The sequence below is a fragment of the Sabethes cyaneus genome, chromosome 2, assembly GCF_943734655.1.
Source record: "Sabethes cyaneus chromosome 2, idSabCyanKW18_F2, whole genome shotgun sequence".
NCBI classification, from domain to species: domain Eukaryota; kingdom Metazoa; phylum Arthropoda; class Insecta; order Diptera; family Culicidae; genus Sabethes; species Sabethes cyaneus.
In genome coordinates this window covers 158710013-158722846 of record NC_071354.1, presented here as the reverse complement: position 1 = coordinate 158722846, position 12834 = coordinate 158710013, and positions in this window count along the sequence as shown.

Genomic DNA, 12834 nt, shown 5'->3' with positions numbered 1-12834 from the left:
ATGCTACCTTCGGCTAGCGAATGACGATTCAAACGATTGAACATCGAACATGATCGAAATCGTACACTCTAAGTTTATAACAACTTTTCGATTGAGCTTCGTAAAATGAACTTTCGTATGACGCGATGGATTTGTCACAATTTGCATAATGAATAAATAATGGCTGGTGGAATAAAAAAGAATATGCAATGTAGAACCATCCACGCCTAGCAATTTGGTAGGGTCCCAAGTAACAATCCAAATTTTATCGCATTCTTACTTACAACCAGTTGACAAGTAGGGTGGATAATCTTTTTTCTCGCGCGTAGTTAAGATGCAACACTGTGGCTGTCCGCTAAGAGTTCTTAACTCTTTTGTCTGTTAAAAGTTGTCAAAAATAAAGTCTTATAACAAAAGCTCAGAATCCAATGTTTATCCAGAAATACTTGGTATTCTAAATTAACATTCTACTAACAAGGAACTGGGCTTCAAATGGTGAGTTGACAACCTAGAAGGAGCGTCAAACACAACTCTGGTCCTCACAAGCTCCCGCCTCACGCCTCCACGAGTCATATGATACCAAATGCGGCGTAGCCTGGGCAATGTTGTCAATCTGACAATAGCGAAGTGAGAAGGTGCGACGCGAATACTGGCGCGGTAACCATAGCATGGCGGTAGAGGAAATGCTTCGCCAAACACGAGCGTCTGTTCACCAAGGAGGTGCGGCTCAAACAACGTCTGTTCTCCAGGTTAGGGGCGGCTGATTATCATACTCGTCCTCGTGCCAGCGGGGACTCTAAACAGTGCTGTGCACGATGGTCCTCCGGCGAGACAGGGGGTTAGGGGCAGGCCCAACAAGCCGCCCTGGAAAATAAAAAGTTACCAACATCGAAGAAGAAAATACGGATCGGAACAATCGACCTATGCGACGAAATAAGGATTACGATTGGAAACTCGGGACATGGAATTGCAAACCGCTCGGCTTCCCGGGTTGCGATAGGATAATATATGATGAACTACATCCCCGAAACTTTGGAGTCGTAGCACTGCAGGAACTTTGCTGGACAGGACAGAAGGTATGGAAAAGCGGGCATCGAGGGGCTACTTTCTACCAGAGCTGTGGCACAACCAACGAGCTGGGAACCGGCTTTATAGTACTGGGAAAGATGCGCCAGCGTGTGATTGGTTGACAACCGATCAACGCAAGGATGTGCAAGTTGAGGATTAGGGGCCGTTTCTTCAATTACAGTATCATCAATGTGCATTGCCCACACGAAGGGAGACCCGATGACGAGAAGGAGACGTTCTACGCACAGCTGGAGCAGGTGTATGATGCCTGTCCGCGACGGGACGTGGAAATCGTCATCGGTGACATGAACGCGCAGGTAGGACGGGAAGCTATATATAGACCGGTAATCGGGCCAAACAGCCTACATGCCGCAACGAACGACAATGGCCAACGATGCGTAAATTTTGCAGCTTCCCGCGATATGATACTCCGAGATACCTTCTTCCCCCGCAAAGATATCCACAAGGCCACCTGGAGATCACCAGACCCACGACTAGACCCATATTCCAAACTTAAATTAAATTAAATTCTTCTCTGATGTTTTAAACGTTAGCACCTACCACAGTGCGAATATAGGTTCGAACCATTTCCTAGTTGCAGTCTGCATGCGCTCAAAACTCTCGACGGTGCATAACACGCGTCGAAGTCGTACGCCGCGACCCAACATCGAGCAGCTACGAGGCACCGGAGTTGCCCAGGAATACGCGTGGCAGCTGGAAGCAGCGCTACCAACGGAAGAGCAACTTGGCGCAGCAACTCTTGAAGATGGTTGGAAAGACATTAAGACCGCCATCGGTAGTACTGCTCTAGCGGCACTAGGTACAATGAATCCGAACCGAAAAAACGATTGGTTCGGCGGCGAATGTGAGCAATTAGAGCAGGAGAAGAATGCAGCACGTGCGAGAATGCTGCAATACCGTTTGAGGGCGAATGTGGAGCGATAGAAACAAGCACGGAACAGGAAAAACTTGGTCTTCCGGAGGAAAAGCGCCAACAGGAAGAACGAGATCACGAGACGATGAAAAAACTGTACTGTGCTAACGTTAAACGGAAGTTCTAGGAGAAGTTAAACCGTTCGCGCAAAGGCTATGTGCCGCAGGCCGATATGTGTCGGGACTTAGGCGGTAATCTTCTCTCGAACGAACGTGAGGTGATCGAGAGGTGGTGCAGTATTATAACGAGCACCTTAACAGCGATGTAGCTGAACATGAAGGTGACGATATGGCAATAGATCTTGGAGCACGTGCAGAAGACGACAGAATACCAGCCCCTGACCTCCAGGAGGTAGCAGAAGAGATCGGTCGGCTGAAGAACAATAAAGCGGCTGGGGCTGATCAGCTACCCGACGAGCTGCTGAAATACGGCGGGGATGCACTGGCTAGAGCGCCACACTGGGTCATTGTAAAGATTTGGGAGGAGGAGCTACTACCGGAGGAGTGAACGAAAAGCATCGTGTGTCCGATCTACAAAAAGGGCGACAAGTTGGATTCTTGTAATTACCGCGCAATCACACTGTTGAACGCCGCCTACAAGGTACACTCCCAACTTTTATGTCGTCGATTATCACCATTTGCAAAGAAGTTTGTGGGGCAATATCAAGCGAGACTCGCTTTCGAGACTTTTCGCGCTTCGGCAAGTGTTGCAGAAATGTCGCGAATACAACGAGCCCCATTTATTCATCGGCTACAAATCGGCGTATGACACGATCGATCGAGATCAGCTGTGACATATTATTCACTACTACGGATTTCCGGATAAACTAACGCGATTGGTCAATGCAACGGTAGATCGAGTAATGTGCGTTATTCGAATATCAGGGGCAGTCTCGAGTCTCTTTGAATCTCGAAGAGGGCTACGGCAAGGTGATGGGCTTTCATGTTTGCTGCTCAACATCGCTTTGGAGGGTGTGATATGAAGAGCGGGGATAGACACGAGTGGCACGATATTTACGAAGTCCGTCCAGCTTCTTGGTTTCGCTGACGACGTTGACATCATTACACGTACCTTTGAGAGGATGGCGGAAACGTACAACGGACTGAAAGCTGAAGCCAAACGGATTGGACTTGTAATTAATGTATCGAAAACAAAACACGTGAAAGGAAGAGGTTCTAGGGAACTGAATGCTGACCTCCCTCCCCAGATTCATGTAGACGGTGATGAAATCGAGGTGGTAGAAGAGTTCGTGTATCTGGGCTCACTGGTTACCGCAGACAACGACACCAGCAGAGAAATACAAAGACGCATTATGGCTGGAAATCGTGTCTACTTTGAACTCCGTAGGACGGTGCGATCGAACAAAATTCGCCACCGCACGAAGTTAACAATCTACAAGACGCTGATAAGACCGGTAGTCCTTTACAGCTATGAGGCATGGACTATGCTCGTGGAGGACCAACGCGCCCGTAGTGTTTTCGAACGGAAGGTGTTGCGCACCATCTACGGCGGAGTTCAGATGGAAAACGGAACGTGGAGGAGGCGAACAAACCATGAATTGCATCAGCTGCTTAGGGAACCACTCATCGTGCACACCGCAAAATCCAGTCGCCTGCGATGGGCTGGGCACGTTGGGAGGATGTCGGACGACAGCCCGATTAAAAAAGTTCCCAATAATGATTCTACTGGACCGAGACGGCGCACAGTGGCGCTCCTCCATACAAGGCTTGGCCAAAAGTCGAAAGTTGCTTCAAATTGACTAAAAATAACATTTTTAACTAATTTTGGGTCACTGATTACAAATTATAAAAATGATCGCTCATTAGGGTGGTTCACAAAATTTAAAAAAATAGTTTTGCTTTTTACTTGTTTTATTGTAGTTTGTTGTTTTCTTGAGAAGGCAAATTTTGTAGTTGCCCTTAAAAGCATAAAAAACGTGTATCGCAATGCATTAGGGTGGTTCACAAACCATATAAAAAACTTAATTGAAAAAAAAACTTTAGTGAAAATTGTAAGTCACTAATTTCAATATTGTGACATAAAATTAAAAAAAAACCCTTTTGAACCCTGGGCTGGTTCAAAACATAATAAAATTGAAATAATTTTTGAAATGTTATGTGAAAAATCATAACTTGAGCTTCAGGCGATTACGCATTGACACATTTCAGCGTTACGGGATAATATCCGCACTATGTGAATTAGTTCCGATGTCACCAAATCGCTGGCTTACAACGTACAACTAGGCCACCTTTAGTTACGATTATTTTCAGTTAGTTACCAATAATTTGGTAGAACTGAAACCAGTTCACACAGCAAAAGTGGTTGCTAATTGTATCCTGCAACACTGGAATGTGTCATTGAGGAATAATTATAAACGTTTCACTTATATGTATTTCTATACGATAAGATCCGATTAGGCGCGACCAGATTCATATAGCTATACAACTTGGTGAAGATCGTGTGTTTGTTTGCTACTTCATCATGAGCAATGGCATATCAACTTATGCGCGCATTGTTAGGCTGTATTTGCGAATCGGAATTTGGATTAGCGGGGCAATAATGAATTTTTAAAGAAACAAAATTTGGCAAAAATGCTGGTTTTTGGAACCACCTTAACTCAGAAAGAGGCATCCTAAGCAGCTACACAACAACTACACTAAATCTGAATAAACCCGGAGCATTTTTAAATAGGAATTCATGGAGTTGCTGAATATAGCATAGCATAGACAACCATACACACCATGGGTGGCTAATATGGTGTACCCGTAAGTACACCATACACCTGGCCATGTCATGGATATTTTGTTCTTCCATACAAAATGAATGGAAAACTAAACACCAATATTCAGCGATCAAGAAAGTATGGTGGGAAACGTCAGAAAACGATCACGTTAAATGCATCTTATACGAAATTTTCTCTACTTTTCGAAAAACTAGGTGACTTTCTGCGTTTTGCTGCGCTAAGGAAGAAATATCGATTTTTTGACGAGGATATTGAAAGTGATTTCTCCTCGTTATATGTAGAAATAATTTTCTCTTCAATAGGAATGGGAAATTCTCGTCAATAGGAATGAAATCACTATGAAAATAATCTTTTCAACACAATTATCAAAAAGGTTAGTATTATGCATCATTTAACTTCTCCGATAAACCGATTATTTTGTGTACTCGTACTTGTATGTTAGTGTGCATATGTGTTTTATGAGTATATAATATATCTTCGGCAAAGTTGTTCATCATAAAATTTCCCATCTATACAGTATAGCTACGTTACTCTGACTACTACGTTACTGTTCGACACCCTGTTTTGACGTTTATTTAAATGAAATTTCGAAAGTTGTGAAAAAAATAGTTAAGTACGTTTTTTTCACCTACTTTAACATTTCTAAAAATATTTTTTTGAATTTACTCCTTAAAAATGGCATTTTTTCATAAAACTCAAATGTGCGACCCCTAAATCGCGGCAACCAATGTTGACGTCATATAAAAGTTTTGTTGTGACACTCTAAGCTATCATTTGAGGGGGGGGGGGGGTTTCTGACAATGTGCTATTTTGGGACACTCTAGTATATATACATATTTAGCAACTCCATGAATTCCTGGGTATGAAATGGGGAAGGCAAACAAGAAAGCGACCAACATAGCTCTTGCCATCTCAAGTCCCTACCTAGCGCATCCACGCGGCCATACCCGGTAAAGCTCTATTGAGTAGCTAAGCTATGAGGTGCGATGCTGTGTGGTTCCCGGCTACCTGATTTCAAAACTGCGATTTTGGGCAGACGGCTGAGCCACACGGCCAGGTAAGCCTGATATAGCATTCTAATAATTTGTTCTGTTTTAGCTCATCAGGCACCTTCTACTGTACAGTGAAAACTCTGGCCGTGACTAGTTTAAATAATGCATATGGATATCAGAATGAAGAATTGAATTAATTATTGGATATTACATGCACTGATGGAACTCAAATGACGCAATTATAATTCATTCAACGGATTACTGGTGAGATTGTTCTATTTTTGCCCATGAGTTGCATGAGATGCATATGTTTTTGTAGTTTCTTCTTTTCCATCCTAAGACAAAGCCTGTCGAACAAGGTTTCTCCAGTTAACTCGGTTGTGGGTTATCGCTCTCCAATTACACTCCCTCCACAATTATGGATCACCCACAATTATGGATCATTTTTGTTTTTCAAGTTGAATAACTCAGTTAAACAAACTGTTTGAAGGTATGAAACATTTTTGCAACAAAATATACCATGCTAACTAGCATTTGACACATAAAACATTCTTTATATCCCGACATTGATGTTTTTTTAATGAGCGTACATTGTTGCTATCCCAGTTGACCACGATCCTGAGGAGAAAAAAGAGCCAAAACGAGGACAGAGATCGTGAAGAATTAGAGCAACTATTCCGAGCTAATGACACGCGCAAGTTTTATGAGAAGGTTTTTTATGAGAACCAAACTCGGAAGGGCTACACACCGAAACCTGACATGTGTAGGGACGGGAATCTAATTACAAACGAACGCGAGGTGGTCGACAGGTGGAAGCAGTTCTTCGATGAACACCTCAATGGCGAAGTCGCAGAAGGAGGCGGAACGGAAATTAACCTAGGAGCGCCCAGGGAAGATAGTGATGTCCTAGCACTTGATCTCCAAGAAGTCGAACGAGAAATCAGGCTGCTGAAGACCAATAAAGCCGCTGGGAAGGACCGCCTACCGGCAGAGCTTTATAAACATGGCGGAGAAACGCTAGCAAAGGCTCTACACTGGGTTATTTCGAGGATTTGGGAGGAGGAAAAGCTACCGGAGGAATGGATGGAAGGAATGGTTTGTTCCATCTACAAAAAGGGTAATCGGCTAGACTGCTGCAACTATCGCGGTATTACGCTAGTAAACGCCGCCTACAAGGTACTCTCCCAGATCCTGTTACGCTGGTTGTCACCAATAGCACAAGGTTTCGTAGGGAATTATCAGGCGGGTTTCATGGGGGCTCGCGCAACTACGGACCAGATTTTTACTATCCGACAGATCTTGCAGAAATGTCGGGAGTCCAACGTGCCCACGCATCACATCTTTATTGATTTCAAAGCAGCATACGATACAGTCGATCGAGACAAGCTATGGCAGATAATGCACGAATACGGTTTTCTGGACAAACTGACGCGACTGATCAGAGCTACATTGGATCGAGTGATGTGTTTCGTACGCATCTCTGGGACACTCTCGAGTCCCTTCGAGACGCGGCAAGGGCTGAGACAAGGTGACGGTTTATCCTGCATGCTGTTCAACATCGCTCTTGAGGGGGTGATCCGACGAGCGGGCATCGAAACGAGAGGCACGATTTTTACCAAGAGTAGCCAACTTCTAGGCTTTGCAGATAACTTCGATATCATTGCCAGGAACTTTGCGACGGCGGAGGCAATCTACGCCAGACTGAAAGCGGAGTCTAGGAGAATTGGGCTAAAAATAAATGCATCGAAGACCAAATACATGTAAGGAAGAGGCTCAAAGGAAACAAACGCGCGCCTCCCACGGACGGTAACCGTTGACGGCGACGAACTAGAAGTGATAGAGGAGTTCGTGTATTTGGGATCGCTGGTGACCGCGGACAACAACACTAGTAAGGAGATCCAGCGGCGCATCCAAGCGGGAAATCGGGCCTACTTTGCCCTTCGTAAAACGCTACGATCAGGAAGCATACGCCGCCGCACGAAGCTAACAATGTACAAAACCATTATTAGACCGGTAGTTCTTTATGGACTTGAAGCCGTGACGCTGCTTACGGAGGACATACGCGCCCTTGCCGTGTTTGAGCGGAAAGTGCTGCGGACGATATTCGGCGGAGTACAAACTGAAAGCGGAGAGTGGCGGAGGCGTATGAATCACGAGCTACAGGCACTGCTTGGGGAGACTCCCATCGTACATCTAGCGAAAGTTAGCAGGCTACGGTGGGCCGGACACATCGTAAGGATGCCGGACGACTGTACGACGAAAATAGTCCTCTTCAACAACCCCACCGGCACCAGGAACAGGGGGGCCCAACGTGCACGATGGCTCGACCAGGTCGAAAGCGATTTGCGACTTCTGAGACGACTAGGAAATTGGCGACGAGTGGCCCAAGACCGAGTTGAATGGAGACGAGTGCTTGAAACAGCACGAGCCACCCCGGCTCTATGCTGCTGAAGAAGAAGACATTGTTGCTATCGAGAATCTATCAAAATGGCTGTCGTTTTTTTCAATTAGCATAAGTAGTACGTTCCTCACTCATAAGGTTTCTATGTGACATAAACACCAATTTTCGAGCAAAAAATGACTCGTACACAAAGATCAAGCTCAGTTCTTTACGATTCAGGGAAATGTTGGTGATTGCTAATAATTTTCCTGTAAAAATAAGCAATTTTCAAAGTGATCCATAATAGGGACCAAAACAAGGTAGTTTTTCACAATTATGGATCACTTTGATTCCAATGTGCTTTTTACAAATTCCATCAGTTTATCACCTATTACAAACATTTTTTTAAGCAGAAACGGAAGCTGTGCAGAGCTGAGTCTTTGGAAAATGCTGTTTCTGAAGTACGTAGAACGGGAAAGCAAAGCAAGGCGGTAAAACGCCATGATGGTTCATCGCAAAAGTTAATCGAATGTTAGCTCTAATGCAATTGAATTTACTGGTTCTTCGAGCGTGCGGTCGCATACGTGCAATTTCCTTCTATGTTTATTTTTAATTCTTTTGGATTATTGTCGCCTTTCCACTGTTTTAAACAAAGACGCATCATAGCAGCGATAAAATTAAACTCTTGTACCGGACATGTGTAACCATAGTTTGATACGGGCACATAGTTACTTCAGGATTTTTGATAACATGCTGGAAAAGCGCTAACGCAGATTGAATTTAAGGTTCAAACACGCGTCATACATTTGATAGATTTCGGAAGTAGTTTTTGTTATCAAAAGACAGTCAGTCCACAATCATGGGTAACACACAATTGTGGGTCATTTTGGCTTTAGCTGCTAATTTCCGTTTCAAAATCACCAAATGACTATTTAATTTATTAGTGCTACTTATGAGTAACAATTTTAGCTATTAATTAGTGTAATATTCACGCATTAATCGGCAGATAAAACTAAAATGACCCATAATTGTTTGTGACCCCCCAGCTAGCATTTTTACATGTATATAAAAGGTAAAAATCAGTAATACGTTCATATATACAATCTAATAAATCGTATTTGATGCGCGAAACTGGCATATCCGTGGTATTTTGGAAACGATATACGTGATGAGGAATAAACATAAGCATTTCATCGACATAAGTGATCATATACGACAATATCCGATTAAACCCGACCTGCTCCGTACTGCTATACGACTCTGTGCTGAATATCGTATGTATGTCAGCTATTATCAGTATATACGACTGAAAATCAACTTGGGCGGACTTTATTGAGCCTTAGTTACGATTCCGAGTTTATTATGAGTTATTTACGATAATTTTCGGTTTTTGATGTACGATTTGGTGCTAGCTGGACCATGATTGTGGACTGACTGTATAATTATTTTTATTAAACTATTCTTATTTCATTTTTTCTGCCTATCACAACCCACTGAAAATAATATTTGTCAACATAACTTTTATTTTGAACACAAAAACAGCTTTTGAAATTTCAAAAATCGATGTAGCGTGTTTGAACCTTAAATGCAAAAAAAGGAACAGTAGGGAACAGAAAATACACTCGAGAATAAACAAAACGTAGATTACGAAAGAACAAAAGCAAACTCGCATGACTATTTTAAACTCACTGAAAGGAACTAGTATTACTTTATAAAGATCTAGAGATACATATTTTGTTTCATTGCATCTTCCCCATATATTAAGATCCCAAGTAGCACACTTTTGTCATTCCTGGTTACTGTAACCTATTTCTGACTGAAATTAGTCATCAATCGGTTACTACAACTAGTTTATAACAACTGTGCTAGTAGGGATGTGTTTCCTAACTTCGAAAATCTATTTTTCGCTTTGTATTTATCATTTTTAACGATTTTTAAGACTATTCAGAAAAGTTAAAATTTCGGATGACCTAATCGGTCATCCTATACTAGTCTTTTCGGAGCCAACTCAGGCGGTGAGCCTATGTTTTCCAGCACAAAAACTACAAGGTATACAGCCCTAAGGGTTGTACGAAATGGTGACGTAGGACTGTGTCATATAATACTCATTATAAATGCCGTTGGATTCGCCACCAATAGCCGTCGATGGTAAATACTGACCGTCCGTCAGTGCGATCGTGCGATAAATGAGCAGAGCAGACGGCGAACCAAGTGTGCTATTTTATAGTCACTGGCACTGCCGCTGCTACTTTATAAGCTAGTGTAGGTGGTGGGGGAAACCAGATCGACTGCTGCTGCTGCTGCTCAAATGATTATCCGACGCTGATTGAGCAAGCATTTCCCATGTTACCATGGTATAACGCAAAATGAAACGTTAACCATTTTAGAAAGTGTAGAAAAATCTTTCCATTCTTCAATTACTATATTTCTTATAAGAACTGTTTAAGACCACAACGGCCTGCTGCTGAATTTGCTGCCCGTCAGTCGATCCGTTTCCATTTGCCTTCAGTGTCCGATAGCCGTCGATGATAAATAAAATACTGACCGTCCGTCAGTGCGTTCGTGCGATAAATGAGCAGGCGGCGAACCAAGTGTACCATTTTATAGTCACTGGCACTGCCGCTGCTACTTGTAAGCTAGTGTAGGTGGTGGAGGAAACCATATCGCCTGCTGCTGATTGAGCAAGCTATCGAACAATTTCGCATGTCTGCGATGGGGATAATGCAAAATGTAACGTAAAGTGCATCGTGTGGGATTCACGTTGGCCATTGCCCGCTGATTCCGCTTGTCTTCGGGGTCGGTGTTGCCGTCAATAGCCATCGATGTTGCCAATTGGATTGGAAAAGGGGTGTGGCTTAAAAAGTGGTCTCAAAGGTTATCATTTGGATCCAAATCCTTTGGTGTATCTAATTGTCGTCCGTGCCTGTGAAGCTAGGCGATCACAAGGGAAATGTATGGGAAAATTCGACCTTAAAACTTTACACACATTTTCACTATTTAGCGTATAAAAAATTATTATTAATATGTTACTATAAAATTGCTGGACATTTTATCTATCCAACGACATATTAACTGTTATGTTTCGTTCAGTAGTATAGTAGCTATTAGCGTTTGAAATATTTCATTCAAACGTTACACTTCTATTTTTCGTTTTTACAAAGTGCTACCCAGTCCCAGTATAGTAAACAAAGACGTAGTCCTACGTCAAAAAATCAGTCGTGAAATCGCGGAAAGCATTCCTAAAGGCTGGTCGGTAGGTGTCTCCGAAGAAGGACGGCAGAGATCTAAAGACAGACAAAAAGCCACAGAAGATCTTTCATACGATTTGAAACATGTTATTTTTATGTTATTTCATGATTTGAATAAAGTTCATTGAGTGAATTCGCTGCAAAATTTGTGTTTTTATTTTGATCCATAATATGATGAAAATTGATTCATAATTGTGACCGCTCTCGAAAGTGATCCATAATTGTGTATTTGATAAGTCATAATATAAGCATAATTTCCGTGGAAAACTTGCACTAAATGGGTTTAATAACTGAATGAACTGAAAAATTACATATTTCTGTAACTAAAAACATTTATAAACTGCTATTAAACAATAGTATGCGCTAGAAATGATTGTTTTAAATTCATACTTCTGCTTAAATGGCCCATAATTGTGGGGGAACTGTACTCGGACACCGAGTACTCTCCGCCAGATCTCACTCCACCTGGTTTAACCATCTTGCTTGCTACACTCCATGTCGTTTTGTTCCTACCGGATTTGAGGCAAACACCATTTTTGCAGCGTAGTTGTCCGGCATACTTGCAACCTGCCCTGCCCATCGTATCCGTCCAGCTTGAGCCACCTTTTGGATACTGAGTTCGCCATGGAGCTGTGCGAGTTCATGGTTCTCCTGTACGCCACCGAAGATCGTTCGTAGCACTCGTCTTTCGAAAACTCCGAGCACTCGTAGGTCCTCCTCGAGCATTTTCGTAGTTTAGTTTAGTCGGTTGGGTCCCAACCAAACGCGTCGCTATTCTTGAGAAGTGGATTTTGCGGTCTCTTTTTGTCCAGCGCCTTCATGGTTCAAAGGTACAAGTACCAGCGAACCACATGCCCTGACGGGTGTTATGGGTTCGAATCCGGTTATAATCTCAGATTACAGCTTGGTTCGACTCATGCACCTTCCAGCATTGGACAAAAGGTAGGAGTCAAAATGACTACTTGTCAAGCATAGCTACCAATACCCCCCCCCCCCTTCCTTTCCGCTCTTCCCCTCCTTCACCAAAAAATTTTCATTTCTTTCCCCTACCGTCCCTTCATCAATTGCAGAACCATCGTTTCAAAAAATATTAATATATATGTATGACCTCATTTCAAGGTCAAGACTAAAAACTTGAGATTAGTCAATTAGCTTTTCAGCTAAACAAGTGGAATATCATGAGTCTAGTAAGCTAGTCGTCGTCGTACGTTCGAGACTCGGCTAGGTGAGACTGTTAGGGTCAATAAGATCGTCACGTTAACCCCGTTAATTGTACACTAGATCATCGACGTGTTACAGTGCAGATGGCTATTTCTTTAACCGCGAGATTACTAATGAGGTTCTGCGCTTTGCTCAATCCAATTCCTACCCAACTTGTGAATTTGCATTTTCATTAACGACTTTCACATCGTGTTTCAAGCAATTCCATAGGTCCGTACAAGCTTGTCATAGCGCACGTCCTTGATGTCAACGTCTGTTACAGTCGGATT